At 42.0% G+C, this 20373-nt stretch overlaps 1 pseudogene; it reads left to right on the plus strand.

Annotated features, from left to right (window-relative positions):
• Nucleotides 1-18295: 18295 nt before the first annotated feature.
• LOC104232546 (isovalerate--CoA ligase AAE2-like) lies at nt 18296-20343 on the plus strand (annotated as a pseudogene).
• Nucleotides 20344-20373: the final 30 nt, after the last annotated feature.

Below are 20373 nucleotides of genomic sequence, written 5' to 3' on the forward strand. Positions count from 1 at the left end.
AACTATAAGGATTTGAACAAAGCCTGTCCGAAATACTACTTCCTTCTGCCTAGCATCGATTGCATGATTGATGCCACGACCGGCCACGAGATCCTCATCTTTCTCAATGCCTATTCAGGGTACAACCAAATATGGATGGACCCAGATGATCAGGAGAAAACTTCCTTCATTACCAAGTACGACATGTACTGCTATAACGTGATGCCATTCAGACTAAAAATGTTGGTACCACTTATCAACACCTAGTAAATCGGAGGTTTGAGAAACAAATAGGAAAATCAATGGAGGTTTATATTGACGACATGTTGATTAAGTCCCAGCGAGCAGAGGACCATTTAAAACATTTGCAGGGAACTTTCAACATTTTGAGGAAGTACAATATGAAGCTGAACTTAGAGAAGTGTGCATTTGGAGTCAGATCAGGTAAATTCCTCGGGTTCATGGTATCCAATCGAGGAATCGAGATCAAGCTCAACAAAATCAAAGCCATCGAAGATATCATGGTTGTGGACAACGTGAAGGCTGTGCAAAGATAAACCGAACGCATAGCCGCCCTAGGTGATTCATCTCGAGGCCATTTGATAAGAGTCACCGATTCTTTTCACTGCTCAAAAAGAAGAACATCTTTACATGGACCCCGGAGTGTCAACGGGCCTTGGAGGAGCTCAAACGATATTTATCGAGTCCACCGTTGCTTCATACACCGAAAGTAGAAAAGCAGTAGTACTTGTATTTAGTAGTATCAGAAATAGCGATAAGTGGAGTCCTGGTTTGAGAAGAACAAGGTACGTAATTTCCAGTTTACTATGTTAGCGGGACCCTAGGGGAGGCCGAGACTAGGTACCCTCACCTAGAAAAATGGCGCTCGCTTTGCTAAGCGCCTCTAGAAAACTAAAACCTTATTTTCTGTGTCACCCTATATATATTGTAAAAACTTACCCACTGCGAAATATTATGCACAAACCTGAGCTCTCGAGACGATTGGCCAAATGGGTCGTTGAAATCAGTGGGTACGATATTGAATATCGACCGAGGACAGCCATCAAATCTCAAACTTTGGTAGATTTCGTGGCCGACTTTCTGCCAGCCCTAATACCCGTGGCCGAACGAGAGTTGTTGGTAAACTCGGGGACATCCTCGATAATTTGAACCCTCTTCACGGACGGTGTCTCGAACGCAAAAGGGTCCGGATTCGGAATCATTTTGAAACTGCCAACATGCAATATGGTTAGACAATCTATCAAGACTATAAAATTGACTAACAACGAGGCCGAATATGAGACCATGGTTGCAGGTCTCGAACTAGCCAAAATCTTGGGGGCGGAAGTGATTGAAGCTAAGTGTGACTCCCTCCTCGTGGTAAACCAAGTTAATGGAACATTCGAGGTCAGAGAAGAACGAATTCAAAGATACTTGGATAAGTTGCAGGTAGCATTACATCAGTTCAAGGAGTGGACCTTACAACACGTACCTTGGGATCAAAATAGTTAAGCCGATGACCTTGCTGACTTAGGGTCGTCGGTCGAAGACAATAAGCTTAATTCGGGAGCAGTAGTGCAACTCATGAGATCGGTGGTAGAAGAGGGTCACGCCGAGATCAACTGTACAAGCTTAACTTGGGATTGGAGAAACAAATATGTAGAATATCTAAAAATCAGAAAGCTACCTCTGAATCTAAAAGAATCGAGGGCCCTCTATACAAAGGCAACCCGATTTTGTTTATTCGAGGATGGAACCTTGTTTAGGAGAATCTTCGATGGTCCACTGACTATATATGTCTAGGACCAGAAGATACTGATTACGTTCTGAGGGAAATTCACGAGGGCACCTATGGAAATCATTCGGGCGCCGAATCATTGGTTCGGAAGGTGATCAGATTAGGTTATTACTGGATCGACATGCAAAAGGATGCGAAGGAGTTTGTATAAAAATGTGATGAATTCCAACGACATGCTCCGATGATACACCAACCCAGGGAGCTGATGCATTCAGTTTTATCGCCATGACCGTTCATGGTGGGGATGGACATTATCGGCCCCCTTCCATGGGTACCCAGCAAGGCTCAATTTATTTTATTTGTGACTGGCTATTTTTCTAAATGGGTTGAAGCCCAGACATATGAGAAGGTCAGGGAGAAGGAGGTCATCTATTTCATTTGAGACCACATCATATGTCGGTTCGGAATGCCGGCCGAGATCGTGTACGATAATGGGAAACAATTCAACGGTAGTAAGGTGACCAAGTTTCTCGAAGACCACAAGATCAAGAGGATCCTATCAACACCTTACCACCCTAGTGGGAACGGACAAACCGAATCGACCAACAAAACCATACTCCAGAACCTTAAAAAGAGGTTGACCGACGCTAAAGGAAAATGGAAGGACATCCTACCCGAAGTCCTTTGGACATAACGTATGACCTCGAAGTCCAGTACTGGGGCCACTCCGTTCTAATTAGTTTACGATACCGAAGCTCTAATACCATTCGAAGTCGGGGAGCCAAGTATCATATTTTGTTATGCAACAAAAAAATCAAATGACGAGGTCATGAATATGAGCCTGGAGCTATTGGATGAAAGGCGTAAAGCCGCCCTTGTCCGGTTGGCTGCCCAAAAGCAACGTATCGAGGGATATTATAACAGAAGAGCCAACCTTCGATACTTCAATGTCGTGGACTTAGTATTAAGAAAGGTCATGTTGATCACCCAAAACCCGAACGAGGGAAAGTTGGGACCGAATTGGGAAGGGTCGTATCATATCATCGAAATCACCAGAAAAGGACCTTACAACCTCAGAACGATGAACGATGAACAATTACTGAGCAATTGGAATGTAACTCACCTAAAACGATATTACTTCTAAGGTATGACCCCATTCATTTTCTTTTATTTATATTTTGGACTAACACTTGCAGGTGGTCGGCAAGAAGCAATATGAAGTTTTTAGGTCTGAAAGCACGCGTTGCACTCTTTTTTCCTTGAACGAGTTTTGTCCCAAATGGGTTTTCTAGTAAGGTTTTTAATGAGGAAATAATGGATCGTGCTAACTTAGAATCAAAGAACGATCATGAATCAGTGTCGAAGATCGCATTGACAATATTAGGGGACTGCCGTCTGAAAACAAACTCGGACGACCCAAGCTACTAGATCTCGAAGGCATAAGACCTATTAGGCAACCCCCAGATTTTACAGTCCACAGCCACCTCCGCTCGGGGACTATTATCTTGGGCAAGCCCGGATAACTCGGGAAATCAAGTCCACTAGGTGACTCCCGAACTAAAAGCCTACGACCATATTAACATGGTTCAGAGATGTCCGAGACCCTTAACAAAAACTAGGCCTTCAAAAAAGAAAATTTTTCATAACATCGGTTCTAAAGTCTACCCTCGACAAACTATAATCCGAATTACTTACTTTGGGAGAAATTTATGGTAACACCAAACCCCCAAAACGCCTTAAAACAGAATAATTCAAAGGCAAGATTTGTTTGAACCTTCGAACATAGCCTAAGTTATTTCATGCTAAGACATTTCAATCTTTGTGAACATAAATAATAAAGCAAAGGAAAAATTCAAAATCTGAAAGGGAAAGAAAGCCTTATATACATTTATCCAAAAATTATTTTATAAGGGCCAAATGGCCCCGATACATAAATCAACAACAACCAAAACGACCTCAAAAAATAAAAGACAAAACGTCTAAAAAGATCCTAAGTGGCCTAATCTTCACTGTGGGTCGCGTCGTTGCCTTGGGATCTTCACCACCTTCAGGCTCATCCGAATCTTCAGACCCCTCAAAATCCTCCTCCTCGGGATAAACTAGCTTCTTGGACTTGGCCTCAGATATCTTGGCACTCTCGATCTCACCTAGCAGGTTGAAGCCGTGAGCTTAAACTCCTTCGAGGGCCTCCCTTCGGGATTGCCACTTCATATGCTCCACCAAATGCTTCACTTGATCCTGAGTTGCCTCGGCATCAGCCTTATGCTGGGACACCTTCTCATCAGCTTTGGCCTTGACCACAACAATCTCTGACCTGGCCGCCTCAAGTTCCTTAGCCAGATTCTCTTGGCTGGTAACCGCCGATCTCAGCTGAGACCGAATCTCCTCGATTTTTTTGGCCTAGGTCGAGGCCTTTTCTTCTACAACCCGGATCTAGGCCGTAGGCGACGCTAGTTGTGCTTTAACAACCTCCTTTTCTGAGTCTAGGAGGTCCATGTTTTTCTTCCATTCATTGGCCTCAGCTTTTATCATATCCACCTTCGCCTGGAGATGATCGATCTGCTTAAGTGTCTCTTGGATCTACAGGTCGGATCATTAGCCACTATGTCCAAATCATCGTCACTATCTTCAAGTACTTGATTTACCTGCTCGACCCATTCGGCATGCTCCTTCCGAGCCGCTTCTAGCTCGGCCTGGAGTTTCTTACTGAGAAGCTTGTAGGTATCCCTCTTCTCAGTAAGCTCCCGAACCTCGACCTCGTGTTGGGTTAACTCCACCCGATATAAGAGGAAAGTTTCATGGTGAAGTACTGAGGCCTGCAAGCATAAAGAAAAGTGTTACGATTATTTGCAACTTAAAATCTAAAGTACATAATAAAGAGGCACTCGATGTTACCCGATTCAACGCCTGTTGAGCTTCATTGGACAGGCAAGGTAATTCCACCTCGTCCATTTTGGCCTGGTCCTCTTCGATCACCAAACACTGAAGATAGCTAAAGATCTCCATTGGGGCAGAGAGAACCCGGGCATCCTCCAGGATAGAGATAATTATTGACAATTTTTGATCAGGATCATTACTTAAAGTTGGAAAACCGATCCACTAACCTCGGACTTAAAGAAGACCCGCTGACTCCCGAAGATGGTGCCTTCTTTGGCACCGTTAAGTCAGCAAACCCGGTAACATCCTCCGAGGCGGTAGATTCTAAGCTATCGAAGAACTTATTAAGATCTGCCGCCCATTGAGGCCCCTCGTGTGAATTATTTTTTAGCATACTGGCCTCATTGATCATGGAATTGGAGAATAGAGAAGACTCGGAGAGATCAATCACCCAAAGCGCATCTTTCGGGGCACTTTCCTCTGCTCAAGGAATATCATCTCCGGTCTCCTTCTCGACCTCCCTAGCTTAGGGCAGAGCGGCCTCACCCCTCTCCAATTTAGAGACCCCGATCACCGCTCTCTCAGCAGCCTCTCTGGCTTGAGGCAATGCAGTGTGGACTCGTACCCGAGCTACTAGCTTGGAATTTTCTTCTTCTTATTCAGACTCATCCCTCAGTCGGTGGAATAATTCTGATGGGAGGGCGCCGATGCTTTTCTTAGGTTTGCGCACTTGCCTCCTTTTTGGTTTCTGCTTCTCCGAATTCGGGGAACTCGGAGCCGCTTTTCTTTTCTTCTCTTTATCCTGCTTCAGAGCAGGTGATTGAGGGAGTATGACTTCATCTCCAGACGGGGGCCTCATGGCAACATCCTTCCCAAGGCCTACAAAGAAAAAGAGATGAGTAAGCTCGAAAATAAACCCGAGTGATGTCAGTTCTAGGAAAGAATCTAACCATGAGAACGGGCCTCCCACTGGCCCTTTGAAAGTTTGCACCGCGCGCGCTAGAAATAGTGATTCTGTGATACAATGCACTCAACCCACTCCTTGAGTCGGGAACTACAACTGGAATCCGAGCAACAGTTGCACCACGAAACATCGCTAAGATGGGAGGAAAAGGAAAAGCAATAAACGAAATCATAAAGGTAAGGTTATACTTACAATTCATGTTTCATTTATCAGAAAATGGCATGTCCTCGACCGGGATTAGATCTGAGGTCTTAACTCGAACGAATCGGCCCAACTAGCCTCGGTCTCGGTCCTCGTCTATGCTCGAGAATGGGGCCTTAGTGGCTGATAGGCATGTTTTATCAATCCTCCTCGATAGAGTTGGAGACTGTACAGACGCTTGAGATAATCGATGGTGAAGGGGCACTTGTCGATTTTGCTTACAAAGAAGCGGATGAGAATTACTATCCTCTAGAAGGAGGGATGAATTTTACCGAGGGTCACCTCGTACCTCTTAAAGAAGGCGATGATGACCAGGTCTAGAGGGCCCGGTGTGAAGGGATAAGTTTAAACACTTAGAAAACCCTCCACGTGGGTAGTGATAGACTCCTCGGGCGAAGGCAACACCACATGCTTACCAGCCCAATTACAATCTTTCTTGACTTTGGAGAGGACATTGTCAGTGATGGAGCATATATATCTCGACGCCGACTCGCATCAGCCCGGTACGGAAGAGGTTTTTTCAACTTTAAAGTTGTCACTGGTTGGGCACCTCGCAGGAACGAACATAGTTAAGGAGGGCTCCGATGTCTTTTCCTCAGCAACAGTAGACATGAGCATTTTCTTCTTCACCCCCTCGCGAGGCAGAGGGAGTTTCTTTCTGGGGAACAGACTTTGAGGTCTTTGCCATTTTTAGGAAAGTTAAGAGGAAAGAGGAAATTAAAAGGATGTGCTTGATAATTTGAGTTAAAGGGCAAAAGTTCTTATGAAGTGATCTCAGAGTAATCAGAGAATTGGTGTTGGGGGAATATAGAAATTTCTAATGTAATAGGGCAGAAGTTTTAAAAGTAAAGTTTGAATAAAATAATGAGGGGGTATTTATAGTTTGTAAACGACGGTTCAAAACCCGTAATGGACGACCAACAACTGACGAACATTTAATGCCATTAAAGACGAGACGTTTTGTCAGTTTTGCCATTTCTGGCGCGAAGAATCGAGACGAAGATCGAAGGCTCATGTCGTTTCTCGTCATTTACTCTCCGAAAAATGAGTGGACTATCTGTATACGGTCAATACCGGACTCGCATACTGCATGAAAGATCGATACTGAAACAAGATGGGTTGGAGATCGACCTCGGGTCCCTTCGAATCGATGTATGAAGTTAGAACGTACCATCGAGCCCGTAACTCCGGAACCAACTCTGTCTCTGATTAAGCTCGAGGAAATACTATCAAACCGAATAACGAAAGGCCAAAATATCTGTAACCAGTCGGATATCACGGCGGGAATCTCGGCACGTATCCACGAGAGACTGACTAATTAGCTAACCATGAGATTTCTTACCTTTTGTTGAATTGTATCTAAAGTAGGACTCCCCTACTATATAAAGGGGGTCTGATTACTTGTAATAAACATTGTAAAACGCATCCTAAAGCAATACACTATTATTTCTAGTTCTTATTATCTTGTCATTCGATTTCGACATCGATTGAGGCACTTCTTAACTCTAGGGTGACCAACCTTCAAGGCTAAGACTATTCAATTTGTGTGGTTGACATTTATTTTCTTATCACTAATTTCAATATTAATCTATTTTCTCAATTTGTATCAAGTTATATCACGTATCTTTAAAACCGCGTATAAATTCAATTATTATTCGATTTTGAGGGTAAACATGCTAATACCAATATAAGCTTTCTTTTTTATAACTGTGGTTTCAGGACCAGCTTGTGTGTGCTCGACTAATGCCAATATAATCCATCATTAACCCCGTATAATCACAAATATTATCTAGCAAGATTGATGAAGTCTTCCTTCGTGTGATGTCTTGCCCTTGATCATGTGGGATACAGAAACAAAGGATGTATCATTTCCTAAATCTGAATCTGGAAGTTGGCTTTTGTCTTTGCCCATCTGAAATCTTCCTTTTGATTTCTCTTGGTAGATATTGTTGAATTTGGGCAAAACTATTTGTCCCACATCGGTGGGAAGAGAAGGGTTGGGGGATTTTCCCCCTATAAAAGAAGGCTTAATGTTTAGGATTTAAACACACCTCTCATTTGCCTTCTCATCTGTTTAAGGCATTTGTATCTTCTCTCTTTAGTATTATTTCACTTGTATTTTTGGAGTGAAATAAAATATTGGTTGTGTCCGAGGAGTAGGCAAAATTAGCCGAACCTCGTAAATTCTGGTGTTCCCTTTATTGTTGCTTTATTGTCTTATTTATTATTTGGTGGCTGTCATAATTTTTGGTATAGTAGTTGTGACTTATTCACACTATATACATTTGGCTTCCGCAACAATTGGTATCAGAGCCAAGGTACTGTCTAAGTATGCTCTGTGGTTGCAGCATAGTCTGATCTTCCACATCAGAAAAGATTTATCTTGGTAACTGAGTCAAGGTTCTGTCTGAGTATGCTCTGTAGTTGCAGCTTAGTCTGATCTTCTACATCAGAAAGGAAATAATCTTGATTTGTGTCGTCAGCTATTAAATAATATTTGTGTCAAATATGGGAGACAATAAACAAGAAGAATCTACATCAAGTGTCAACAATACGTCATCATTGGCATCTTCGCTTATGACAAGAATTGTGTCAAATGCGAAATTTGCGGTAGAAATATTTGACGGGTCCGGACATTTTGGGATGTGGCAAGGCGAGGTTCTAGATGTCCTTTTTCAACAAGGGCTAGATCTGGCCATTGAAGAAAAGAAACCAGATGTTATTGGAGAAGAAGATTGGAGAATTATCAACCGTGTTGCTTGCGGTACCATTCGATCCTACCTTGCTAGAGAGCAGAAATATCCATACACAAAGGAAACTTCTGCAAGTAAATTATGGAAAGCACTGGAGGATAAATTTTTGAAGAAAAACAGTCAAAATAAATTGTACATGAAGAAGAGACTGTTTCACTTCACCTATGTTCCTGGTACCACGATGAATGAACATATCACCAGTTTCAATAAGTTGGTCACAGATTTGCAAAATATGGATACAACTTATGATGATGGTGACTTGGCCTTAATGTTGTTGGCGTCACTTCCTGATGAATACGAGCACCTTGAAACTACTCTACTCCATGGAAATGACGAAGTTTCTCTCAGAGAAGTTTGTTCAGCTTTGTACAGCTATGAACAAAGAAAGCGAGAAAAACAGAAGGGCGGAGAAGGAGAAGCACTGTTTGTGAGGGGTCGTCCTCAAAATCAAACGAGGACAAAGAAGGGAAGATCCAAGTCAAGATCCAGACCCAGCAAAGATGAATGTGCCTTTTGTCGAGAAAAAGGGCACTGGAAGAAAGACTGTCCGAAGTTGAAGAATAAGGCCAAACATAACAATGGAAAGGCCATTATGGATTCAAATGTAGCTGATTGTGATGATTCAGACTTCTCATTAGTTACAACAGAGTCATCAACATCATCAGACATATGGTTGATGGACTCGGCTTGTAGCTATCATATGTGTCCCAACAGGGACTGGTTCGTGGAATTTCAAGAAGGAGAATATGGAGTCATCCACACAGCGGATAACAACCCTCTTACCTCATATGGCATTGGTTCAATACGATTAAGGAACCATGATGGAATGATCAGAACATTGATAGATGTTCGATATGTACCGGATTTGAAGAAGAATCTCATCTCTGTGGGAGCCCTAGAATCAAAAGGGTTCAAAATCATTGCAGAAAATGGAGTGATGAGAGTATGCTCCGGTGCACTAGTGGTAATGAAGGCTAATCGGAAGAATAATAATATGTACCGCTATCGTGGCAGTACAGTTATTGGGACAGCGACAGTGACATCTAGTGACGACAAAGAGGCAGAAGCAACCAAGCTATGGCACATGCGCTTGGGACATGCTGGAGGAAAATCCTTGAAAACTCTATCAGATCAAGGATTGTTAAAAGGAGTCAAGGCTTGCAACTTGGAGTTTTGTGAGCATTGTGTTAAAGGGAAACAGACAAGGGTTAAATTTGGTACAGCGATCCATAATACTAAAGGCATTTTGGATTATGTACACTCTGATGTTTGGGGTCCTTCCAAAACACCTTCATTGGGTGGGAAGCACTATTTTGTAACCTTTGTTGATGATTTTTCCCGAAGAGTATGGGTGTATACAATGAAGAGCAAAGATGAAGTGTTGGGAATTTTTCTCAAATGGAAGACGATGGTGGAGAATCAGACAGGCAGGAGGATCAAGTGTATTCGCACAGACAATGGAGGTGAATACAAAAATGATCATTTCAATAAGGTCTGTGAAAATGATGGCATCGTCCGACACTTCACTGTTAGACATACACCACAACAGAATGGAGTGGCAGAACGTATGAACCGGACCTTGCTGGAGAAGGTACGGTGTATGTTGTCCAATGCTGGCTTGGGCAAAGAATTTTGGGCTGAGGCAATTACATATGCATGCCACCTCATTAATCGTCTACCATCTGCTGCTATTGATGGCAAGACACCATTTGAAAAATGGTACGGAAAACCTGCTGTAGATTATAACTCTTTGCACGTGTTTGGCTCAACTGCATATTATCATGTGACGGAGTCAAAATTGGATCCAAGGGCAAAGAAGGCTATTTTTATGGGAATTACTTCTGGAGTCAAAGGATATCGCTTATGGTGTCCTATGACAAAGAAAGTAATATTCAGCAGAGATGTTACCTTTGATGAATCTGCTATGGTAAATAAGGTAACAGAAGACACCAAACAAAATAAAGGTGCTTCTAAGCAGGTGGAGTTTGAGGGAAAATTTATTTTTCCTACACAAGAAGCAGAGGAGGAAACAAATGAAGATTACCCTCTGGAAGGAGAGCCAGTAGAGGAGATTCCAACTCAGGAACCTCAACAACAACTTGAATCAATAGCAACCAGCAGGCCAAAAAGAACAATAACAAAACATGTTCGTCTCATAGAGACGGTTGCTTGTGCAACCTCAATTGTAGCTGATGATGTTCCTACTACTTATAAAGACGCTGTCCAAAGTTCAGAAGAAGATAAGTGGAGGATTGCCATGAATGATGAAATACAGTCCCTTCATCAGAATCATACATGGAGATTGGCCAATCTCCCGAAGGGAAAGAAAGCAATTGGGTGCAAATGGGTATTTGCAAAGAAAGAAGGATTTCCTAACCAATTAGATGTTCGCTACAAAGCAAGATTGGTGGCCAAAAGATATGCTCAAAAGGAGGGAATTGATTACAATGAAGTGTTTTCTCCAGTTGTAAAACATTCCTCCATTAGAATTATGTTGGCTTTGGTAGCACAATTGGATTTGGAACTAGTTCAGATGGATGTAAAAACTGCATTTTTACATGGAAACTTGGAGGAGGAAATCTACATGACTCAGCCAGAAGGATTCAAAGTTGCTGGAAAAGAAAATATGGTGTGCAAACTTGAAAAATCGTTGTACGGATTGAAACAATCTTCTAGACAATGGTACAAGCGATTTGACGAGTTTATGTTGCGGCAAGGGTACAAGAGAAGCAAATACGATCATTGTGTGTATTTGCACAAGCTTAAAGATGGTTCCTTTGTATATCTTCTCCTATATGTTGATGATATGTTGATAGCTTCCAAGAATTCGGAAGAAATTGATAAGTTGAAGATTCAACTGAAGAAGGAGTTCGAGATGAAGGATTTGGGTGAGGCAAAGAAAATTCTTGGCATGGAGATAATTAGAGATAGACGTTCAAAGAAACTCTGTTTATCTCAAAAGGAATATTTGAAGAGAGTACTTCAACGTTTTGGCATAGATGACAAGACTAAGCCAGTTAGTACTCCACTTGCTTCCCATTTTAAGCTAAGTACTATTATGTCGCCAATGGATGAAGCTGAACGAGAGTATATGTCAAAGGTACCATACGCAAATGTTGTTGGTAGCTTGATGTATGCAATGGTTTGCACAAGGCCTGACATTTCACAAGCTGTTGGAGTTATTAGCAGATATATGCACAATCCAGGGAAGGAGCATTGGCAAGCTGTGAAGTGGATTCTACGGTATATTCATAATACTGTAGATGTCGGGTTAGTTTTTGAGCAGGAAGACAATCAGTCTGTAGTTGGATATTGTGACTCAGATTTTGCGGGTGATCTGGACAAACGAAGATCAACTACTGGTTATGTGTTTACTTTTGCAAAGGCACCAGTTAGTTGGAAGTCTACTTTGCAGTCAACAGTTGCTTTGTCTACAACAGAGGCAGAGTACATGGCTATTACAGAGGCTGTGAAAGAGGCAGTTTGGCTTCAAGGATTGCTAAAGGAGCTTGGTGTTGAACAAAAAGGTATCACAATTTTTTGTGATAGTCAAAGTGCTATTCAATTAGCGAAGAACCAAGTTTATCATGCAAGGACGAAGCACATTGATGTTCGGTATCATTTCGTACGAGAAATCATAGAAGAAGGTGGAGTCACAGTGAAGAAAATTCATACTACGGAGAATCCTGCTGATATGCTGACAAAGGTGGTGACTGCGGTCAAGTTTCAACATTGTTTGGATTTGATCAACATTGTTGAAAACTGAAGATTGAAGATGAAGACACAATCAAAATTTGTTATTGAGAGAAAATTGAAGATGTGGAATTTTGCCAAGGTGGAGATTTGTTGAATTTGGCAAAACTATTTGTCCCACGTCGGTGGGAAGAGAAGGGTTGGGGGGATTTCCCCCTATAAAAGAAGGCTTAATGTTTAGGATTTAAACACACCTCTCATTTGCCTTCTCATCTGTTTAAGGCATTTGTATCTTCTCTCTTTAGTATTATTTCACTTGTATTTTTGGAGTGAAATAAAATATTGGTTGTGTCCGAGGAGTAGGCAAAATTAGCCGAACCTCGTAAATTCTGGTGTTCCCTTTATTGTTGCTTTATTGTCTTATTTATTATTTGGTGGCTGTCATAATTTTTGGTATAGTAGTTGTGACTTATTCACACTATATACATTTGGCTTCCGCAACAATTGGTATCAGAGCCAAGGTACTGTCTAAGTATGCTCTGTGGTTGCAGCATAGTCTGATCTTCCACATCAGAAAAGATTTATCTTGGTAACTGAGTCAAGGTTCTGTCTGAGTATGCTCTGTAGTTGCAGCTTAGTCTGATCTTCTACATCAGAAAGGAAATAATCTTGATTTGTGTCGTCAGCTATTAAATAATATTTGTGTCAAATATGGGGGACAATAAACAAGAAGAATCTACATCAAGTGTCAACAATACGTCATGTCTAATATTGTTAGGACCCGGTGGCACTAAACACTACTACACAACGGAATAAAATAAATGATCAACGAAACCAAAAATAAATGACACAATATTTAACGTGGTTCACCTAAAACGTTTAGGCTACGTCCACAAATCCGACACCAACTTCCACTAAAACATTTAGCAGGCATACAAAGAGAGACTTCCCCAATAATTTGGAGGTACAACAATTCCTGAGCTCTACCCAAAATAGTGGCGCACACAAAAGTGTTTCCCGAAAAATACCCGACTAGTATTTCTACTCACTATTTTGTCACTCCCCTGTTAGGAAACATTCCTAAAGGAACTATATCGCTCTCCCTCTCAAACTCTTTCTTCTTGAGTTTTGATATATTTTTTGGTGTGTTATACAATGAAATGGAAGGGGGTATTTATAGTTTTGAGATAGGGACCAAAAGTGCAAATCTCACCTACCAAGAAGGATCAATTTGCAATATTCCCATCTCACCTACCACTCATTGCATCATTGCTTATCTCACTAAGGAGAGTTGCATCATTGCTTACCTCTCCCATACATCACCATAATTGTTGGAAAAACTAACAATTCTCCCCCTTCCAACTATATGGTGGATCCACTATCCCTGCAGCTTCTCTACAGAACTCAAACTTCCCTTTCGGTAAAGTCTTGGTCAACATGTCCGATCCATTTTCGTCTGTATGGATCTTTTCAAGCCGCAACATCCTCTTCTCCAACACATCCCTGATCCAATTATATCTCACATCAATATGTTTGGATCTGGAATGGAATGAGGCATTCTTCGCAAGGTGGATAGCACTTTGACTATCACAAAATAACTGATAACCGTCTTGCGAAAATCCAAGTTCAGTTAAGAACTTCTTCATCCATATCAATTCTTTGCAAGCCTCCGTTGCTGCGATGAATTCAGCTTCAGTAGTTGATAATGCAACACATTTTTGCAACTTTGATTGCCATGACACAGCTCCCCCTGAAAAGTTAATCAAGTATCCTGAAGTTGATTTTCTAGAATCAACATCTCCGGCCATATCTGCATCAGTATAGCCAACCAACACAGGGTTGTCTTCTCCAAAACATAAGCATAGTTTGGAGGTTCCTCGAAGATACCTGAGAATCCACTTAACAGCATCCCAATGTTCCTTTCCTGGATTAGAAAGAAATCTACTTACCACTCCTACAGCGTGAGCGATATCTGGCCGTGTACAAACCATGGCATACATCAAACTTCCTACTACTGAAGCATATGGAATCCGCTCCATCTTTCTTCTCTCATCATCTGTTGACGGGCTTTGCTTGGTGCTCAATCTAAAGTGGTTAGCAAGAGGACAGCTAACTGCTTTAGTTTTCTCCATGTTGAACCGTTGAAGTACCTTCTCGATGTACTTCTCCTGAGACAACCATAACTTCTTGGCTTCTCGGTCTCGCATAATCCTCATCCCAAGGATCTGTTTTGCTGGCCCCAAGTCTTTCATGGCGAAGAACTTGCTTAGCTGTTCTTTTAAGCTATTAATTCTGGAAACATTCCGGCCAACAATCAACATATCATCCACATAGAGCAATAGGATGATGAAATCATCGTCAGAAAACTTCTGAGCGAACACACAATGGTCTGAAGTTGTCTTCTTGTAGCCGTGTTGCCCCATCACCGACTCGAACTTCTTGTACCACTGCCTTGGTGCCTGTTTTAAGCCATAGAGGCTTTTCCTCAATCTACAAACGCAGTCCTCTTTCCCCTTTTGCTGGAAACCGTCTGGTTGCTCCATGTATATCTCCTCTTCCAAATCACCATGTAGGAAGGCGGTTTTTACATCCATCTGCTCAACCTCCAGGTTGAGGCTTGCTGCTAATCCCAGCACCGTGCGTATTGAGGTCATTTTCACAACTGGTGAGAATATTTCATCAAAGTCAATGCCTTTCCTTTGATTGAAACCTTTGACGACCAATCTTGCTTTGAATCTCGGAAGGGAATTGTGTTCATCATGCTTCATCTTGAACACCCACTTATTCTTCAAAGCTCTCTTGCCTTTCGGCAACTTCACCAGCTCAAACGTCTTGTTCTCATGCAAGGATTTCATCTCGTCTTGCATGGCTTCTATCCACTTCTCCTTATGTTCATCATCAATAGCTTCTTCAAAGCTGTCGGGTTCTCCCCCGTCAGTGAGTAACACATACTCATGTGGAGAATATCTGGTAGACTGTTGCACAACTCTTCCAGATCTTGTGTGATAAGGAGGGTTATTGAGGATTGGTGGTTGAGGTTGATCCTCCTCGTCTGCATCATCATCACCATTGTCCTCGTTACCTTCAGTATCTGCTGGTTCATCTTCATTAGGAAGATCAGGGGCTTCAGGTTGATTATCCTGAACATCATCTCCAACTTGTCTCGGCACCACTGTTGGAGGCAACTCAAACTCAGCAGAATCATCAGTGGACTTCTCTACTTTGTCAATGTCTTCAATTGTTTGGTCCTCAACGAACACGACATCTCGACTCCTGACGAGCTTCTTCTGCACCGGATCATAGAACTTATAGCCAAGCATGTCTTGACCATAGCCGATGAATACACACTCCCTTGTCTTGACATCAAGTTTGCTCCTTTCATCTTTCGGAACATGGACATAGGCTTTGCAGCCAAATACCCGTAATTGATCATAAGAGATATCTCTTCCTGACCAAATCTTTTCTGGAGCCTCGTACTGAAGAGGGACACAGGGTGAATGGTTCAGCACATAGGCTGCTGTAACTAGAGCTTCACCCCAGAAAGCCTTTGGTAACTTTGAATGAGAGAGTAAACATCTGGTTCTCTCGATCAAAGTTCTGTTCATCCTCTCAGCCAAGCCATTCAACTGGGGAGTTTTAGGAGGTGTGAACTGATGTCGAATACCATGCTCTTTACAGTAAGCATCAAATTGACCCTGGTATTCACCGCCATTGTCTGTCCGGATGCACTTCAACTTCTTACCAGTCTCTCTTTCCACCAAGGTCAGAAACTGTTTGAAAACTTGAAACACTTGATCCTTGGTCTTCAGCGTGTATACCCATGTCTTTCGTGAATGATCATCAATAAAGGTCACGAAATATCGGGCACCACCGAGGGACTTCTTGAAAGGTCCACATACATCTGAGTGTACCAGATCCAACACATTTTGCCTTCTGGAAGGAGGGAATCTTTTGAACGAAACTCTGTTTTGTTTCCCAGCTAAACAGTCAGCACACTTCTTCAACTGGATCTGGTTTAGACCTGGTAAGGCGTTCTTCTTTACCAAACGCGCCATTGACTTCTCACTCATGTGGCCAAGACGTCTATGCCACAACTTGATATTGCTATCATTCTCCGCAACATTTATAACTTGTTGGGAGATGCTCGCCTGGGTCACGTACAACTTTGACTGCTTCGTGCCCCGCGCCACCACCAATGAGCCCTTCGTGAGCTTCCATTGGCCATTATGGAAGGTATTGCAGTAACCTTCCTCATCGAGCTTGTCTACGGAGATCAGATTCAGGCGCATATCTGGAACATGCCTGACATCTCTTAAAAGTAGCTTCATCCCATTCATGGTCTCTAGGCAAACATCACCTTTGCCTACAACTGTTGAGAAATTGGCATTTCCCATCTTTACACGACCAAAGTCTCCAGGTGTGTAAGATGAGAAGAGTTCTCTCCGTGGCGTCGCATGAATGGTAGCCCCACTATCAATCACCCAGGTCATCTCTTGGGTTGTCAGATTGATAATGTCGTCATCGTAGACAACGTTGAACTCACCAAAGGAGTTCGTTTCATCATCACTGCTTTCTTCGGGCTTCACCTTTTTGCCTTTGTTCTTCTTCTGGTCATTCTGGAACTGTCGGCAAAATCTTTTGATATGCCCCTTCTTTTTGCAGTAATGGCACTCAACATTTGCAAATTTGTTGGATTTACCTCTGCTCTTATCTCTGTTACTCTGGCTCTTATTTTGACTTCTCCCCCTGGTCGTAACAGCCAACACCTCTGACTGTGAAGAAGATGTTCCTTGTGATCGGCGTCTCATTTCTTCATTCAGAATGCCACTCTTGACTGTCTCCATGTTTACCACACCGTTGGGTGCAGAATTGGTGATTGAAACCTTCAAGGTTTCCCATGACTCTGGGAGTGTTGCCAGCACCATAAGAGCAAGTACCTCGTCATCGAACTTTATGCCCATTCCCGACAACTGGTCGACAATCCCTTGTATTTCATTAAGGTGATCTGCCACAGTTGTCCCTTCTACATATTTTACTTGCATTAATTTTGTCAAGTAAAATAATTTGTTGTTACCTGTTTTAGAGGCATACAACTCTTCGAGCTTGTCCCATAACGACCTTGCATGTGTCACACCAGAAATGTGGTTGTACACATTGTCTTCAACAAATTGCCGTATGTAGCCGCACACTTGGTTGTGCTCAAATTCCCAGTCCTCGTCTGACTTATCTTCAGGTTTCTGAGAACTGAACACCGGCAGGTGCATCTTTGTCACGAACAGGAGATCCTTCATCTTGTTTCTCCATAAGTGATAATTTGTGCCATTCAGGTTGACCATCTTGCTTGTCCTCGCCTCCATTTAGATCAGAATTTGACAGACTTCTGCAATCTAAAAAAAATTCCGACGGTGAATAGTAACCGTGGATATGAATAGTGCCCGTATGGATGAATAGTACCGTACGTATGAATAGTACTCTAACCAAAGCTCTGATGCCACTTGTTAGGACCCGGTGGCACTAAACACTACTGCACATCGGAATAAAATAAATGATCAACGAAACCAAAAATAAATGACACAATATTTAACGTGGTTCACCTAAAACGTTTAGGCTACGTCCACAAATCCGACACCAACTTCCACTAAAACATTTAGCAGGCATACAAAGAGAGACTTCCCCAATAATTTGGAGGTACAACAATTCCTGAGCTCTACCCAAAATAGTGGCGCACACAAAAGTGTTTCCCGAAAAATACCCGACTAGTATTTCTACTCACTATTTTGTCACTCCCCTGTTAGGAAACATTCCTAAAGGAACTATATCTCTCTCCCTCTCAAACTCTTTCTTCTTGAGTTTTGATATATTTTTTGGTGTGTTATACAATGAAATGGAAGGGGGTATTTATAGTTTTGAGATAGGGACCAAAAGTGCAAATCTCACCTACCAAGAAGGATCAATTTGCAATATTCCCATCTCACCTACCACTCATTGCATCATTGCTTATCTCACTAAGGAGAGTTGCATCATTGCTTACCTCTCCCATACATCACCATAATTGTTGGAAAAACTAACAATTCTCCCCCTTCCAACTATATGGTGGATCCACTATCCACAAAAAATATCTTTCCTGTAAGCTAGTCATCTCAACCCTTAAATTCTCAGGTTGTAATTTTAAATTCTTCTGTAGGTTGCAACAGTGGCCCCTAATGTACCTGCAGTACAAGAATTGCATTTTGCAGTGCCAATCGCAGGAGCAGGGCTTTGTACATTGAACCCACGCCATGATTCAGCTATGATATCAGTTTTCCTGAGGCATTCATAAGCTAAAATCATTTTCGTTGACCAGCAGTTGGTTGATGTTGCGCAAGGAGCACTGGATCTTCTTGCAGATGACAAAACAAAACTCTCCTCGTATTAATCCCTGATTCTGAAAATCTCCCTTATGTTGCAACTTCTTACATTAATGAATATGAAACTCTTCTGGCAACTGGAAACAATGATTTTGCTATAAGGCGGCCATTAAGTGAATTTGACCCTATTAGTGTTAACTGTTAACTATACTTCTGGGACAACATCACGAAGGAATTGTTTTCAATTACAGAGGTGCATATCTCAGTGCAATTGCTGCTTCTTTTATTCATGAGATGGGCTCAATGCCTACATATCTTTGGACTGTTCCAACATTTCACAGCAATGGATGGTGCCTTGCTTGGGGTTTGGCTGCACTTGGTGGCACTAATGTTTTCCTAAGACGCGTCTCTACAAAGGACATATTTGATAACATATCCCTCCACAAGGTCACACATATGAGCGCAGCACCAACTGCCCTTACTATGATTGCAAATTCACCCCCAAGTGACCGAAAACCACTTCCTCACAAGGTTGACATAATGACAGGTGGTTCACTACCTCTGGATATCCTTTCCAAGATGGAGGAGTTAGGATTTTCCGTATCTCATCTATATGGGCTCACGGAGAATGGTCGCTGTACATCTTGCCTTTGGGAGCCAGAGTGGGAAACTTTACCTCCCGATGAAAGATATGTTCGTAAAGCAAGACAAGGAGTGCCACACTTTTCGATGCAGGAAGTTGATGTAAAAGATACTCTCACAATGGAGCGGGTGCCAGAAGATGGTAAGACTGGGTGAAATTATGTTTAGAGGGAATACTATGATGAGCGGATACTTAAAAGATCTTAAAGCAACAGAAGAAGCTATAGAGGTGGATGGTTTCATACAGGTGATCTTGCTGTTAGACATCCAGATGGCTACATCGAAGTGAAGGATCGCGATCAAGGATATTATACTCTCGGGTGGTGAAAATATTTGCTCGGTTTAGGTGGAAAGAGTTTTATGCAGTCATCATGCAGTCCTTGAAGCAGCTGTAGTAGCAATACCAGATGATCACTGGGGACAGACACCTTGAGCATTCGTCAAGTTGGAGGAGGGATTCAACGTTGATGCTCAAGAAATAATCAAATTCTGTCGGGATCATTTGCCTCATTATATGGCACCTCGGACTGTCATTTTTGAAGATCTGCCAATAACTTCTACTGGAAAAGTAAAAAAGTTTATCCTAAGGGAAAAAGCACAGGCCTTGGGCAGTCTTTCTTAAATAGAAAGAAGCAGCAGTCCTCTTTATGCATCTTTCGAAGCTAAGAAAAGATTCCACTTGTGGTTTGGTTTTAATCCTTGTTTATCTTCAGTTAAGCCGGGTCTCATTACAACATGTGTTCTCTATTCAACTAAGCTTTAAATTTTCTTGTACTATTGAGGTCACATCATGTGCTGCCAAACTCAAATTTCAAGCAGGGCATGCAACATAACACAAAGAAAAACATTAAAGAAAGAAGAAGAAGAAATGTAAGGGAAAGGGGAGGGACGTAGACAGAATCCGAGCTAAATAAAGGAAAACAAAATATTCAAAAAAAGAAGAAAATGAAGCAGTATTGGCAATTGAGCAATTTAATGAAGGGAGGTCGAAGAGGGGCTGCTAGTGTCATTGATAATGTATCTGATGGCGGTTTCTTCCCGTATAAATTGAGGGTATGCTTCTCTCACTTGGATCATCCAAGTCACAGAGAAATAAATTAAAGTAATAAAATTAGAAAATATGAGCAATAGATATGAGATGATCCTGAGCAAAAGAAATGTTGTACTCCTAAAACAGTA

Source organism: Nicotiana sylvestris, chromosome 2 (genome assembly GCF_000393655.2).
Source record: "Nicotiana sylvestris chromosome 2, ASM39365v2, whole genome shotgun sequence".
NCBI lineage: Eukaryota > Viridiplantae > Streptophyta > Magnoliopsida > Solanales > Solanaceae > Nicotiana > Nicotiana sylvestris.